This window comes from Pollicipes pollicipes, unplaced genomic scaffold, assembly GCF_011947565.3.
Source record: "Pollicipes pollicipes isolate AB1234 unplaced genomic scaffold, Ppol_2.1 Scaffold_3447;HRSCAF=4054_pilon_pilon_pilon, whole genome shotgun sequence".
Taxonomy (NCBI): domain Eukaryota; kingdom Metazoa; phylum Arthropoda; class Thecostraca; order Pollicipedomorpha; family Pollicipedidae; genus Pollicipes; species Pollicipes pollicipes.
In genome coordinates this window covers 3100135-3116153 of record NW_023596297.1, presented here as the reverse complement: position 1 = coordinate 3116153, position 16019 = coordinate 3100135, and the positions used below count along the sequence as shown (strand labels likewise).

At 50.3% G+C, this 16019-nt stretch overlaps 1 non-coding gene across 1 annotated transcript; it reads right to left on the bottom strand.

Annotated features, from left to right (window-relative positions):
* Positions 1 to 12900: 12900 nt before the first annotated feature.
* TRNAL-CAA (transfer RNA leucine (anticodon CAA)) lies at positions 12901 to 13013 on the bottom strand. Its single transcript has 2 exons — positions 12976 to 13013; positions 12901 to 12946 (listed from the first exon to the last, which is right to left on the bottom strand). It is a non-coding gene; the product is annotated as a tRNA-Leu (tRNA).
* Positions 13014 to 16019: the final 3006 nt, after the last annotated feature.

Below are 16019 nucleotides of genomic sequence, written 5' to 3'. Positions count from 1 at the left end.
GAATCTCAGTCTCGCACGTTGGCAAGAATAAGGATGGTGACGGTACGCTGAGAAGGGCCCTCCTATTGCTTTTGCTTTTTTGCATTCTGCGCATTTCTTTTACGTGGAATGCCGGGATTTTGCGAAAGAAAAGACTCATGCATTGCGTCACGCTGCACATGACGTAGGCCTCTTCGACAGATGATATGCCGCCACCGCTCACGCGTTGAGCACTGCCTTAATGATAGTGCGATCACGCTACACCTTTCGCATTCGGATTCCAGAACTCGACGGAAGCATTGGGCGCTGTTCTCCGGACGCGCCATTCGGTACAACTGGCTGTCACGTACCGATGTCTTCTGTGGCGGTGAAAACGGGCATTCTCTGTTCACAAACAGCACGTTTGCGCCTGCGTCAACACAGCTGCAAAAAGGTGTATACCGCACTATCGGCCGCATCCCGTTTGCATGGCGCGTAGCATCCATGGGCTAATCGTGCCTCTCCCGCCACGCGGTGGCATCATGACCAGTGATAGCACGCTGATATAAATGCACTCGGAAGTAAATATAATCTGCCCAACTTACTCCCCAGGGACTAGTGCGTCATAAGTATCAAAAGGGATTTGGTTGTGAATATTCTACCATGCTATGCAATCCAGTTATCTTGCTTGAAAACACGATATCAGCGTGATAGATTGTCTTTAAATCCCGCTTCGGCTCATCATCAGGCAAGGCAGTGCACATTTCCCATCAGTGTCCCAGTTACGCTCGTCGTCGTGCTGACAGTGGTGACCGTGATTAATCGCTCGGACTGTGGCAAGCGGATCAGCTCGGCGGCTCCCCAGTGGTGATGCGACTCCCACAGTCATCCATATATCACTCGGGCTGCAAGCAAGGGCATCCCATCAGGCCGATGACGTGCATAAAGCCGGCCAGACGTGCGTGTAGTGTGCGCTTTGCATGCCTGTGTGAAGCGTTTATAGTTGGGCGCTGAGGACCCGCTGAACACACGACGCTGTTGTGGGAGAGGCCGGCTGCAGCAGGGGACTGCTCTTACTTTCGGCTTGTGTACGCCGGGAGGTGACAGGATGGGGTGACCGTCTGGATGATGCAGACATATGAGATCTTATATCATGTTACCTTTTACCTTTTAAATGATGTGGTCCGTGTAATGGGAATAATTTCTTTAACCTGTACCAATCAAAAGTTCAGATAACGCTAGTCACAACCGTCGGCACCGCCGATCCGGCCAGACCAGAGCTGCCAAATTCGTTTAAGCTTTCGAGAGTTGGAGGGATTAAGCCTTCCGGAAAAGTGTCGTTTACTTCAATGCGTAAAGCGTTGACTTGTGCTTGTCTGGTTCATTTACTGTTTGCGTTTTTCCGAACGATACAGCTATTCACTTAACCGTGTGTCAGCTTGACCTTAAACATAGGCACTACGTGGAGCGAGACCCACAAAGCGGTGTTTCATTATTTATGTACAGAACATAGTGTTAGGATTTTATAAATAGATCACTTGATACTCCCCACCACTACCACATCCCAGATACTACCTCACACTAGATACTGCTGCATACTAGATACTATCTCATGTTAGATATTTCCCTACCCTACATGTCTATGGCCGAAGACAAAATGGCAAAGTAGCAATATATTAGGCCTTCGGGACTGTTTTTGGATGAACACCTGCCTTTCGTGATTCATACTCCCTGCTTATGCCAGGAAAAAATAAAACAAAGTTATCTGTGCGTACATTTTTTCACCTTCATGTCTTCACTTCGCGAGAAAGCTGATCGGTACCCCGGGCCGCTCCATATCTCTGAGCACACCTCAGCAACCTTGTGGTTTACTCAGGCGTACTTGTGCTGGCAAACCTTTCTTGATTTCGCGAGAAAGGTGATCGGTACCCCGGGCCGCTACATATCTCTCAGCATACCTCAGCAGCCTTGTGGTTTATTCAGGCATACTTGTGCTGGCAAACCTTTCCGAATCTGTTTGCGCTTTACCGATAGGTCTCCTCTTCAAGCAGAAACAGCTGGATCTGCTTGGAGATCAGCGATGGAAGGCATGAGTAACGACTACGTTGGCTGCTGGAACGGGCCATTCGTCCTCTTGCGGACCAGCTGTGCTCCAGATCGACCGCCGGAGGGGAGCGATGAACCCTGCCGGGACCATGATGACTTTTATCGCAATCAATCCGCACTACGAAATCATAAAGTCGCTTCAGTCGCTGCCTATGTAAGGCCGAGGCCATAACAATTTGATTCGGAGCGTCGTAAACCGGAGAGACAGCGTCAGGAATGCGATCCTTCGCAGCCTTTATGGCCCACAATCAGAGCAAAAACGCACGGAAATACGACTCCACAGCTCCGTGTCCATTAAGGTCAAAATGTTTCCTCTGACGAATGGAGCAACGGTACCAGCAACAGCAAAGCGGTGGTGTCTATGCGTTTGTCCGCATTGACTGGAGCTGGCAGGACGTTTTAACGGGACCCCGCACCTGCCTCACGGTTGATACGCCGACGCCGTGATGCTGAGCATTGTGATGCACAGTTGACTGACGAAACGTCCGTGTGTAAGAAGAAGAGCACACGGCTGGTGCTTTGTATGCAATATCGAGCGCTGTGAAGATGTCGCTTGCCGTGATGGGCCGATGCGTCGAAGAGCCTTGGGAAAATTCATTCACTTTGTATAGAGCCATGTGCTATCGCGTGCATGCACCGCCGCACAACGCTTGACTAAGTTTTGTTTTTCCTTTCCGCGTATTTTGTAATGACTGATGTACGTAACAACACTTGACGTCGAGCCGTACCAATGACGCAGTCTCGCCATATCAAATTCAATCTTCAGCCAGGTTCTGTCGAAGAATGTCCGACCCTATTTACGAGTTTGTTTGGAACGCCTTAATGGTGGCATAAATTGCCACAGGACACCTCTATAGAAACTGTCTCTGAGCGTCATTATGGTCATTTGATACGGTTTCAGCAGTGGGAAAGTGAATCATTCATTTCATTCAGCACCTGCATCGTCAGTGTACCAGCATAAATGCTGAATTTACGCCCGGGAGCATGATGACATGCACAAAGCTATGATAGCAACGCACCAAAACACGGCAAATGTATACCTCATGCGCATGCAGGTGGATTTCCATCCATCTCCCTTCACACCAGAGCAGCGTTTTCAGCAAGGGCGCGTGCACGCTTCCTTGTGCTTTTACCCAAACCGCTGTAGCATAAAAGGTGCTACGCTACGCCAGCAAGACATATGAAACTGTAGGAAAGCCGGTGCTGGGTCGACGGCGGATCCCACACCGGCTGATCAAGTCCAGCACCCTTTTAAGCGCCCTAATCCCCGATCATCACGGCGAGATTACGTCGGCCTGACCGAGTGCATTTCCCATACGGTCGGCGCAGCTGACACAGTGCTGTGACTGATCTCGGTCGGGCAGAATGGCGCGGCCCAGGCATTGTTCGCCGCCGGCCGGTGGGGGTGTGCGGGCCCGTCGCGGCGCCGCGCACCGTCTGACGGCGCCGTTACAGAGCGGGGCGTGACAGGGGCGATCCGTCGTGACACCGGCCGCCCGAGGACCGACGCCGACTCGTCTGCACGTGGAGTTGCACCTGCCGAGAGCGGCGTCCGGCGCTGACGGCAGGCGCCGGCTGCGCGGCGAACTGGAGCGGGGGCGGGAGGCTCAGAAAACGGCGGCCGGTGCGGGGATGTAGACGTGATCATGAACGGAGCGTTTCTGCAGACGTGCAGGTGATTTGAAACGCTCACTAAACGGCTGGACAGCTCGGTTTTCATCCAGCATATCAATGATCTTTTAGCATTACAGTCAACGCATGTTTGTCGTCGTTTGTCGCTGGTCGTTGTTTTTAGGTCTTTCGTAAAGTAACCGACAATATCAGTTGGTTCTGCTACTTTTTTTACAGTGTGCGTGACCGTCCTCGGTAAAAACATCAGAAAATGCTTAGGGTGAGCGAGGTATTATGAGAGTCAATAGCGCCCTCACCCAACGCGCCTTGCTTTCTTAATTATCTGTTCGTTGCTGCGTATGTGATATTTACAGTGATTGAGTGCGCATGGGACCGAATGTCATTGGCCTGTGTAATAAAGGGGTACAGCTAATCTGAACACAGCGCACATATGTTCATGAGCACTTAACACGCATTTGTGAGTGAGTTACAGCCATCTGTGCGTCAGACCGCGAATGTGAGTCTGTCACTAACGCCATTGCTCCCACAACGGACATCTGACCAAAAAAGTAAGGGACTAAACGAACCCACGGATTATTTTGCAAAGTGGATTTCAACGACGCAGTAACTCAATACTCCCGCCTCAGCGCGACTTTCTCCGGTTCACACAGGCGTCAGATCGCTGTGTATGATAATCAGATGCAAATGCAAGATTCTGGGATCGATAAGGCGGGCAATTATCTCCACGCCAGAGAACCGTGAGAAAAATGTGGACCGCGCTCCGGGCCGGTGGGATATGACATGTGTCGACATACGGAGCTCATTTCGGACAGATTTTAGGTCAGTTCACCAGCCGGCAAATGCAAATTAGCCATGTGGCCCGGTTTTCTGGGTGTGCAACAAAAGGCAACCCCCAGTTCCGGACAGTGAATGTAAGGGCCTCCTTCCTTCGTAGGGAGGGAGTGTATTAAACCGGCGTACAAAGTTGTGTGCTGCGGCCGTGTGCCATCTCTTCTCGGACCACCAGCACGGGCAAAAAGTTCGGGACGGGGGCGGTGAGGTTTCTTGAGTAGTAAGTCGCTTCCCGTGCAATACCATGGGTGCTACGTTAAATTCCAGAACAAGCTGGGGACGTACCCCTCTCCCCCTCCCTCTCCCCCCCCCCCCATCTCCTCTTTTACGGAGTCCTTACGTATTGCATAGCCCGTAGTCTGCGGCTTGCTGTGTTAACCAGGTATCTGGGTGTAATCGCAGCAGGCGGCTGGTGCTGCAGCGTGTCCTCAGGATCACGGCCATCTCACAAGTGTTGCGACTGGGGAGATGAGAGATTGTCAAGAGATTGTCAAGCGTGACACCCGCATGGCACCAACACCAGCCTCGCCACACTGGGTACCGGCCCAGACCTGGCCAGGTTGGACCGGTGCGAGCAGTGGCATCGGTTGTCACTGTACTCATTGCAGGCAATGTCACTGGCACCAGCACTTTGTCAATGTCGCCAACCTAGGAAGCGACGGTAGCGCCAGCCGTCGCCAGCCACCATGCCGTCGGTGCTGATGTGATGTCGGCCGTCGGTTTTGCGGTTCAGCAATTTTACATTTCTATTCACAACTCTGTCTCCAGGCCGGAGGTGTAGGTCCGCAGAGTGAGTTGGAGGAAAGGGCAGGGGTGGGCTTAAAAGTGAATATTGATGAAACTTACCCCCAAAATACGTCGACAAACGGGTTCGTCCTTGAATTTGGCTTACTTTCTTTTTTAAAGTTGGGGGCTTGACCCCAAGTTTGGAGGGTTGAAACCCCTCCCCTTCCCCGCTAATTAAATAGGAAGGTACACCCAGCCTCCAGGGCTATCAATGAACGTCTGTTATGGGCCACGCTTCCCAGAAAAGTAGTTGGGAGTGTAGCGTGCCCCTTTGTTTTAACCAAGCAGAATGATGTTTTTTTCCACCGGGCCACAAAAAGCTGACATTGGGACGCAGACACGTCCCTCAAAATTAGGAACTCTTTTCTGAAGTCGGCTCTTTTCACTCATCGACTAGTTAGAGCTAAGGTTAAACTCTTACGAAAGGTGGGAGGACCGCGATGCTCTGATTCTCCGTTCCTACGACCATCGTCGTCTCTTTCCTCCTCTCACCCCCAGGCTCACAGTGGCCGGTGCCCTTTGCCTCCTCCCAACCCCAGGCTCACAGTGGCCAGTGCCCATGCCTCCTCTCACCCCCAGGCTCACAGTGGCCAGTGTCCACGCCTCCTCTCACCCCTAGGCTCACAGTGGCCAGTGCCCATGCCTCCTCCCACCCCTAGGCTCACAGTGGCCAGTGCCCATGCCTCCTCTCACCCTCAGGCTCGCAGTGGTCGGTGTCCTCTGCCTCCTCCCACCCCCTAGGCTCACAATGGCCGGTGCCCTCTGCCTCCTTCCACCAACAAGCCCACTCCGGCCGGTGTCCCCTGCCTCCTCCCACCCCAGGCTCACAATGACCGGTGTACCTCGCCTCCTCCCACCCCAGGCTCACAATGGCCGGTGCCCTCTGCCTCCTCTCACCCCAGGCTCACAATGGCCGGTGCCCTCTGCCTCCTCCCACCCTCAGGCTCACAGTGGCCAGTGCCCATGCCTCCTCTCACCCCTAGACTCACAGTGGCCAGTGTCCATGCCTCCTCCCACCCCAGGCTCACAATGGCCGGTGCCCATGCCTCCTCCCACCCCAGGCTCACAATGGCCGGTGCCCTCTGCTTCCTCCCACCCCAGGCTCGCAGTGGTCTGTACCCCTGCCTCCTCCCACCCCCAGGCTCGCAGTGGTCGGTGCCCCTGCCTCCTCCCACCCCAGGCTCGCAGTGGTCGGTGCCCCTGCCTCCTTCCACCAACAGCCCCACTCCGGCCGGTGCCCCTGCCTCCTCCCACCCCCAGGCTCGCAGTGGTCGGTGCCCCTGCCTCCTCCCACCCCAGGCTCGCAGTAGTCGGTGCCCCAGCCTGCTCCCACCCCCAGGCTCGCAGTGGTCGGTGTCCCTGCCTCCTCCCACCCCCAGGCTCGCAGTGGTCGGTGCCCCTGCCTCCTCCCATCCCCAGGCTCGCAGTGGTCGGTGCCCCTGCCTCCTCCCACCAACAGCCCCACTCCGGCCGGTGCCCGGCGCGGAAGCGACGCCACGGCGCCGCCTCGCCGCGCGCCGTCAGCGGTTTCGCCGGCGTCGTGCGCTTTTTCACTTGACCGCGCTCGCGACCGGCGTGCGTCCGGCGACCAATCGAGTGTGGCCGGGGGCGTCAAATCCGCCGCGTCACGGCCGCGCCGCCGCCGCGAGCGGCCGGCTGGAAAGGCCGGTCGGCGTGCTGGCCGGGCCGGGCCGCCGAGGTCGGCGCGCGGACGACGCCACGCCGCGGTTCGTCAACGGCTCGGCGGCAACGGCGCGGCGTCGCTCAAGGCGGGTCTGGACGGCTGGTGATAAGGTGAAGTGCGCGCAGATTACGAGAAACGAGTCGCTTGGGCATATATGGGGTGATCGTGTCGCTGGCATGACCTAGTTTAGAGAAAGTCGTCGCCAGGAGGCCGGGAAAATGCATGACATAAAACTCAACGGCGTCTATGGAGACCAGAGTGTAGCAGTGCAGCGCAGTCTCTCCTCGCTAGCTCTTACTCATTCGGTGTACGTCATTTTCAATCGCATCATGTTTGTTGAACCCTGCTGGAAATTTTTAATATGACAATATTGGAGCTGAATGAATCGGCAATTTTCAGGAACGGTTTGGCACTCAGTATACACAGCAGTGCAGTAATGCAAATAATCCTCTAGTATTTAAGATACGAATCAGAGTCTCGGGCAGGTCACAGCATATCAAAAACACACACACGCAATTAATTATATCATGGAATAGCAATTCCTGAAAGTGCAACCCCCCGCCGAAGTCAATTCAGCTTGCAGAAAACTGCATCGCTACCAGGCAGACTTTGAATGTCATCAACCCGGGGTGCAGTTTCCCTTCTAGTTGGTGGGTGGAGGTGGGGCTCCAGTCCTCTAACTTAAACTCACCTGCTCAGCCCCCCCCCCCCCCTCTCCCTCCTCCCCATCCCCCAACTCTTTTAGTGCAACTACGCCCCTGGCCGCTAACGTTGATATAACTGTCCTCTTAGCAACTGGAAGCGACGAGAATCATATGGTCTAGGCGGAGCTCCAAATGTCCATGATGATTGCTTGGAAAACCTCGACTGTGCTTAGTGGCTTCGTTGACTTTATTTCGAAGTTAATCAGGTGTTCCTTGAGGCAGATGGAAGACGAATTTTCAAATTTTCTGGCCCATGAATCCCAGCACGCATATTCATCGATTTCATTAAGTGCTTGCAGGCCTGGGTTGGAGATCTGCGCTGAAGCCAGAAGCCGTTGCTCTGTTGCAGACCCAGTAGTTGGATCCTGATGTCGATTTTTAAGCACGAGACATTGGATGCTCAAGGCTTCAGGATCTATTTTAAAATGTTTCCGAGGAATCTTTTCAGGTTCGAGATCCATCTTCAAGTTTCACTGAAAGAATCTTCTAGGACCTAGTATCTTCGTCTGGAATCTTGTGCAATGATTTTTTGGAATCCACTAGCTTTTCCCTCTTCAGCTTTTCCTTATTTTGGCTGGGATCTTGTCCTGCGATCCAGAATTTCTCCCAATTTTTCCGACGGATTATTTGAGATCTTGGATCTTGTCTAAAGATTCAGACACACATGTCTTATTGATAACATCAATCGCCCGTACAGGGCGAGCTGGCAATGAGACATTCAAATGGCACCCATTGCTAGGCGTGCATGCGTATATCCTGCACGTGGGCCTGACATGACATGTCTGTTATAGTCACAACGTACCTGCGTAGACGCACATGCCAACGTACACATAACATATCCATAATGCGGAGCAGCATTCCGCTCACGCAGGCATAAAGTGATGTTTATGAAAGTCTGCATCCGTCCTGACTTACATAGCAATGGATTTAGATAAAAGGTTGCCTGCTAGTATCTGAAATGCTTTACAAGGGCCATTTTTATCGATCTATGCTGTATCTTTTGAAAGGAAAACGCCGGGCGTGACAAGACTAACTTTAGTTTTAAAGTAGTGCTGGTTTCGCAATTAAAGATGACAATGACATTTGACCGTCATAAGCCTTCAGCAGACTGTGGGATGCGGATCATTTAACAATTAACATGCATGCAACGCTCAGAAGTGAGAAGTGAATTTTGGCACACAAGGCTTTGAGACGGCCTGAGCTGACGGCCGCGAGCCGGTTGTTCGTGAGAACCAAGGGCGCTGAAATTCCTGACGGCCAAAAGATGGCATTGGTTTCCCATGCGACCCAAAGTCTTGAGATTAGACGGCAGTGACAGTGCAGAGTGTGCCCAAATAAGACAAAGGTGTGATAAAAGCGTATACGCCGCCTGTATTCCGGTCAAGCAGCTGATTTTCATCAGCGTATTTTACCGCTGCCTGCACACCCTATAGCGCCCAAATAGAAATAAAAGTAATGGGCCGGATTATTGAAAACGCGCAACGCTTCAGCTACGCGTCATCATTAGCCAAAGTGATTAAGCGTTGATCCATAGATAGGTAATAAATTCTAACGCCGGATGTGAGGCACGTCAAAAGGTTAGTGTTTCTCAGATTTGTAGGCATGAAAGCAATGAAAGGAGCAATTCATTTCGCACCACATTTACGAACATGGTAAATAGCGAATTATATCATGCCGTGAATGGGCAGTAGGGCCTCGGGAGAGTCTGTGGAGTAGCAGCGAGGTCCTGAGAGCTGAACTTGACACGGCACCTATTGTAAAAATGGACGAACAAGTGCGAGCGAACAAGTGCGACCTACTAACACCGCGATGGTCAGAGATAGCAGACGGCAAAAATGATATTCCATCCTTGGTACCTGCGACAAAAAAGCGTTGCGACAACGAATGGCGTAATGGTATCACACAGGCGCGAGACTTGTGCAGAGTGTTTCGGAACCAAAAGTAATCATGTAAATTTGGTTACATCATGCCTTCAGCCGTTACAGCTTAGTACATACTAAATAAAGACGAAGTACTTTCTGGGTGAGCGATCAGCGTGACTCATAAAGCTGAAGAACTAGAGACGTGGAGGCACGACCGACCTAGAGGAGTAGCGGCACGACCGACCTAGAGACGTAGCGGCACAACCGACCAGGGACGCGGCGGCACTACCGACCAGGGACGTGGGGGCACGACCGACCTAGAGGCGTAGCGGTACAACCGACCAGGGACGTAGCGGCACAACCGACCAGGGACGTAGCGACACTACCGACCTAGAGGCGTAGCGGCACAACTGACCAGGGACGTAGCGACACAACCGACCAGGGACGTAGCGACACTACCGATCAGGGACGGAGAGGCTCACAGACAGCTGAAGCACAGGCCAGGTTTAAGTCTGCCGGATCTACTTTTCATGCTAATAGTGCTTGTGTCAATGTGTCAAGTAAAGGCAAAAGCGCGGTGCCCCGGCCCCCAGTGTGCCTACGACCACGCGGCCTACGTCATCAACGCTGTAAGAAATCGATGCATGCTGCCATTAGAGGACCATCTGGTAATGTAGATATTCGTCATAACGTGAAGGCTGTTCAAATCCTAATCAGATGATAATCAGAGGTGGCGCCACCGATCTTGAGTTGGGGCAGGGTTTTCCAGGGGGCCTCCTGGACAAAATGGGGCCTCTTCACACGGTCTTGATACATTCATCATATCCGAGCAATATCCAAAATAGGGGACTTTTGATTACCCAGCAAATCATCTCGCTTTCCCAAAACGAGGCCTCCTGTTCCAGAAAAGGGCCTCCTAATGCGTACCTTATCCAGATTAGGATGTTCCCGATTCATGAAGGGGAGGATCCTGAATCTAGCCAGGGGCCTCGTCATTTTTTAAACAGGTAATCCTGCTCCGACACCACAGCCACGTGATGAATGGAATCCAAAAACGGAGCCTCATTACCCAGAATAGGGGTCTCCTAGTTCATAACGAGAGGCTCAAGAGCCAACAGAGGGCTTCCTTAACACAGCATTGGCTCCGCTAATTTCGAGCATGGGATATTTATTCACAAACGTGGCCTAATGAACAACCTCCAAAGAACGGGCCTCCTGGTGGAGAAAGGGTCTTCTGAACCCGGTGTATTACTTTCTAGCTCAATTTAAGCGGCCTCCTTGACCTGAATTGTGGTAATCTACGGCAGAAAAATGATTTGAGTTCAACAAAATTGGGCTTCCCAAAAATTTGGACGGGACAAAGCAACATCTTCCTCGCCCCCCCCCCCCCCTTTCGCCTTTTGCCTGCCGTCAGAATGAGAGGCGAAACTGTCCTCGTCTGCTCCCTCTTTGCTGTGCCGCCCCTGGCGATGAGAACACACAAACACGCTCGTAGAATGTCCCATGCCCCTCTGATGATGAGAAAGCATTCACGCTCCCGCTTTCAGGATGCGAATGAGTGGCGAGGGATGTGGAGCCACCGGCACACATGTGGGCAGTACTTTTCATTTCAGACATGTAGATGGCCAGTATAGATGGCAGCACCCTACGGGTGAATTGTTTATCGCTGTCGATCCTTCGTGGTGACCAGGCTAGGTTGCTCCCCTGGCGTAAAATGTGTCTCCAATATCAGGCCTCCTGTCAGCCCGGAACACCAAACAGGTTGCTAGCTGCTAGTATGATGCACGACCTCATTTTCGGACTGAAAGTCAGAAGCTCAAGACGACTTTAAGATAATTACTATCTCCATATCATTTGTGTCGTATTTAAACTAGAGCTATCTAAGTTTCTTTGAGTCTAGTATCGCTTTCTGTGGTCTATTACACTAAAATAAATGCGCCACAGTCGGCTGCATCATTCTGCTTCACTGTAAATCATGACGGGGAGGGGGGGCCCATAAGCCACAGAGGCCTGGCGGCCGGTGATCGTGAGCACTGCCACTTGAGCCCCAAAATCTACCGCCACCTTGCGGCAGATATGTTTCTTAGCGTTTGGTGGTAGCGCCGCTCGCGAACGGATATCGGCCGCGCGGGTGGCTCGCTTTCTTCGTCGCGTGCTGCCGTGCTGCGAATAAAGGATTGCTTTCACCGAGGCGAGGCAACATCATCTATTGGCACACGACGCGCGCTGTGGAACCAGGGAACCATTTTTTCCCGCTGTCATGACCCTAAACCGGCTGCAGGTGCTAGGTTGAAAAATTGTGTTTTTATATTTTGGTATTTAAAGACATACAGATGAAAAGACAGGCCAGCAAAGAGTCGCAAGGGCCTCTCAAGGCTGGTTTACCTCAGGTTCCGCACGCACCCTCGAAACTATTCTAACACCTGACCTGCCTGAATTTAGCTATAAACGAGATCCTTAGGCCGATAAAGCTTGTCCAAACGATTTTTAAATGCTGCAAGAGAGATACTTCCTACAAACTCGTTTGACAGTCCATTCCCATGATTCACTTCTCTGACTGAATGACATCTGTCTGTTCATAGCTCTACTCCTACTCTTTGCAAAGGGAATGTGGTTTCTTCTAAGTCTCAGCCCAATGTCCAGTTTTCCTTGTAAATCTACCTCGTCTATCTCCTTCATAACCTTGAATACCTCTATCAGATACCCTCTAAGCCCACAACATTGCAGTGAGTACAAATCCAAGGTCCAAAGCCTACTCTTGCATTGTAAGTTGCCAATTCCATGTATCATCTTACATGATTTTCGCCCGTACTCTCTCCAGACAATATTTATATTTTGGAGGCAGGGGGACCAAGTCCGCACATCATTCTCTAGGTGTGGTCTTACATTTGTAGATCATAAGCATTACTTTTTGACAAAATTCCTGGTCAAGTTACTCAGTGCATTTGCGAGGAACATTATTCACGTAGATAAGACAGTAGTAATAGCCTTATGTCTCGAAGAAAAATCGGGAGCATGGAGATATAGATAGATGAATATTTCGGCAACATGCCGTTATCGAAAAAATAGCAGAAGTGGATTCAGATCGACACAATAGCAGAATTCACTTCTGCTATTGTTTCAGTACAGGTATGTTGCCGAAATGTCAACCAATCTCCATCGCCATTCTCCCGTTAATAAGCTCGAGCATCCAATGTGCCTTGCTGCTAGCCACCCCACATCATTTTTCAGCCTTAAATACCGGCAAATTATAACCCCTATGTAAGACATCTTTCTTTATACCTCGATCTAGTCTAACTCCCGGCCTCCCATTCAAATTAGTTCCCTAGAAAATTCCTGTCAGAAGTGGGATTCGAACCCACGCCCTCATACGAGGACCAGAACGCTCACCCTCTATCCGAGGGAAGGAAACCTTGAGTCTGGCGCCTTAGACCACTCGGCCATCCTGACATTGCTCCACGCGCATTCCAAAATTGCGATCTGAACCTAACGGAAAATGTTAGGGTTTTGGTGTGATGATCTGGGGCCTTCCGCCCTTCGCAAGAAACACCGCGGGTCATTTTGGGCGTTCAGGTGATTTGGAGCGCACACGGGAGTTGCTTACTTCTAAATGCACACCAGACATCTTGCGAACCACATGACAGCGTGATATTCTTACAGCTGGACGACGGCTGACCGTTCTTCTGACGGTTTTGGATCCGATTGCTTGCGCCCGCCCGCTGACGAATTGCCCCGGCTCCCAGCGTCCCAAAATTCATCCAGTACGGTGTGCAGGATCTAAATATTTATTCATACTCCAGAACTCTGACTCTTCGGCGGTCCTCGCACGCAATTCGTTGGTGCTAACCCCTTGCCCTTTGACCCCGGCTCGGACGTCTGACCTACTCAGTCCAGTTGTCAAGCCTGAGGCGCATGGACACTGCATTGACAGCCGCCCGGTTCGATGCTGATGGGCCGATTTTGAGCAAGGGGAGGGGCCATACGCAGTACTGGAACACTGCCGGCTCCGCAGCCACAATAGGAATATGCCGCCAACGGACCTCTCGAGCTTCCGAACAGTGCTCTCGCAGGCCATGCCCGCCGACCACTAGAATAGATTGATGAGAAAAGTAATCAAAAGACATGACATCAAAGACCGACTTTCCCATGCATCCCATCTGCAGGCTGCACTGAAAAATGTGTGTAGGACCAAAGGCAAGCTCATCAAATCTCGACAACAAAAAAAGACAGGTGGCAAACCATAAAAACCCAATACCAATGTGAAGAGCTTCTGAGCCGTCGAAATAGACCAGGCAGTTCAACACACAGGCCCCCGGCAACAGTGCAGGACCCTCCGAACACATAAGAAGTAAGCATACTAGGCTAATATGAGGAGCCCTAGGCATACCAGGCAGATGTGAGGAGCCCCAGCCCGGAGAGTTGAAATTTAAGGTCCCAGTCAATCGCGTGGATCGCTCTCCAAACGGCAGCTAATGGGAAGAGCTCCATACCAATGCAGAGATGTCCCTCAGCATCGAGCATAGGGGAGCCGGCAGGGAGGACAGAGGCCATGTGTCGTCCATGGGTCGCAAGAGGCCGATGGACCCCTAACGACCCTTTCCCTCAATTGGGCCGAACCGTATCACGTATATTGCTTCGGTTATTTCCCAAACTGGCACGATTTCCAGTTGGCAGTGGGAACAAACAATGGGAAGTATTTCATTTCGATGGGATGTCTTGCGTTGGTGTACGCACCGCTTTATATGACGGACATCCATTTTCATCAGTTAGTGAACATCTGGCTACGACGGATGGCAGGCCGGGGCCGTATATTGCAACGATTCTGATGGTTCAAATGGCATACTGGCATTATTGTAATAGCCTCAAGAAGTAAGCTTATAAGTTCATTCAAGTTTCAAGACTTCAAGAAGTAGCGACAAGTCAAGTACGCTTGGGCTCAAATGATGAATAGGTTGGAGCATCTCCGGATTTGGATCGGTGGTTTGTGTCAGAGGTACAGACTTCAGGTCAAGGTGCATGAGGTTGGAAGGTCCAGCAGCAGAACTAGCACATCTTCAAAATTGATATTTGTTAACTTTTCCTCTGTGACCTGACTTATCCCGTCACCTTCAGCGGAATTTAGCTAATTTGTCTAACTATATATATATATATATATATATATATATATATATATATATATATATATATATATATATATATATATATATATATATACATATATGTATATATATTAAATATATTAATATGAATACAAATATTTGACATATAGCTATACAAAAATTTGATATATATATATATATATATATATATATATATATATATATATATATATATATATATATATATATATATATACATATATGTATATATATTAAATATATTAATATGAATACAAATATTTGACATATAGCTATACAAAAATTTAATATATATATATATATATATATATATATATATATATATATATATATATACATATATGTATATATATTAAATATATTAATATGAATACAAATATTTGACATATAGCTATACAAAAATTTGATATATATATATATATTAAAAACTGGCCGTGGCCGTGCGCGGAGTGTAACAAATGCACGCCAAAGCAGGCTGACCCTACCAGTCACGCTGATTGCGAAGGCGCGCTTTGACTGACATATTGAGATAAGGTAGGTTAGGTAGGTAGGTAGGTATGGTAGGTGAGGAAGGATAATGCAGCTCATTTCAACGCAAAGAAAGCATCGATCTCCAGCAGAAAAAGGGCCAACAGAACACTTATTTCGTGGCTTAGAGATGCATCAAATTGTTTTTTAATTAGTTTAACAGATAATCAAATCAAATCAACTAATTAAATCGGTTAACAGCTGGTTAAAAATTGCTGAGTTTTTTGTCATTACCTGAGGCGTAAATAATATAATTCACGGAACTTTGATAATACAGCGCCCACCGGAGCAGCGCATCGCATAAGCACACAGAGCACAGCTTACCTTACGTCCGCATGGCATGCTGTTGCGTCAGTGAGGGCCTCTGTGTTGATCAGGGTTCAACTGCCCAGTCATAGGGTCTCCCACGTCAGGGAGGGGACCGAAGTATCACGCATCCCTTTGAGTGTTCTAGTGGACCAGGCAGCCTCAGCTCCCATTTCGCCAGAATGGCAACCGGAAGGTACCCTGGGCTGGGACGACAGAGCTCTTCAGTACCTGACCACGAAGGGTAGTGGGCCCCATAGGTTTGTATCCACGGAGTCCCTTGCCCGGGAAAGGTAAGCAGTTTTCTTGATGTTTAATGACCGGGGGGGGGGGGAGGCATGCTGTACATATTTACGTCCTGGTGATTCACACCAAAGTAAATGACTGGCAAAATGCTAAGCAAAAACGCTAAAGCCGAACACAAAGGAAATGATAGCAAAACAGAAACTCATTGAATAAGCCACTTTTATTTTGACGCGCCCGG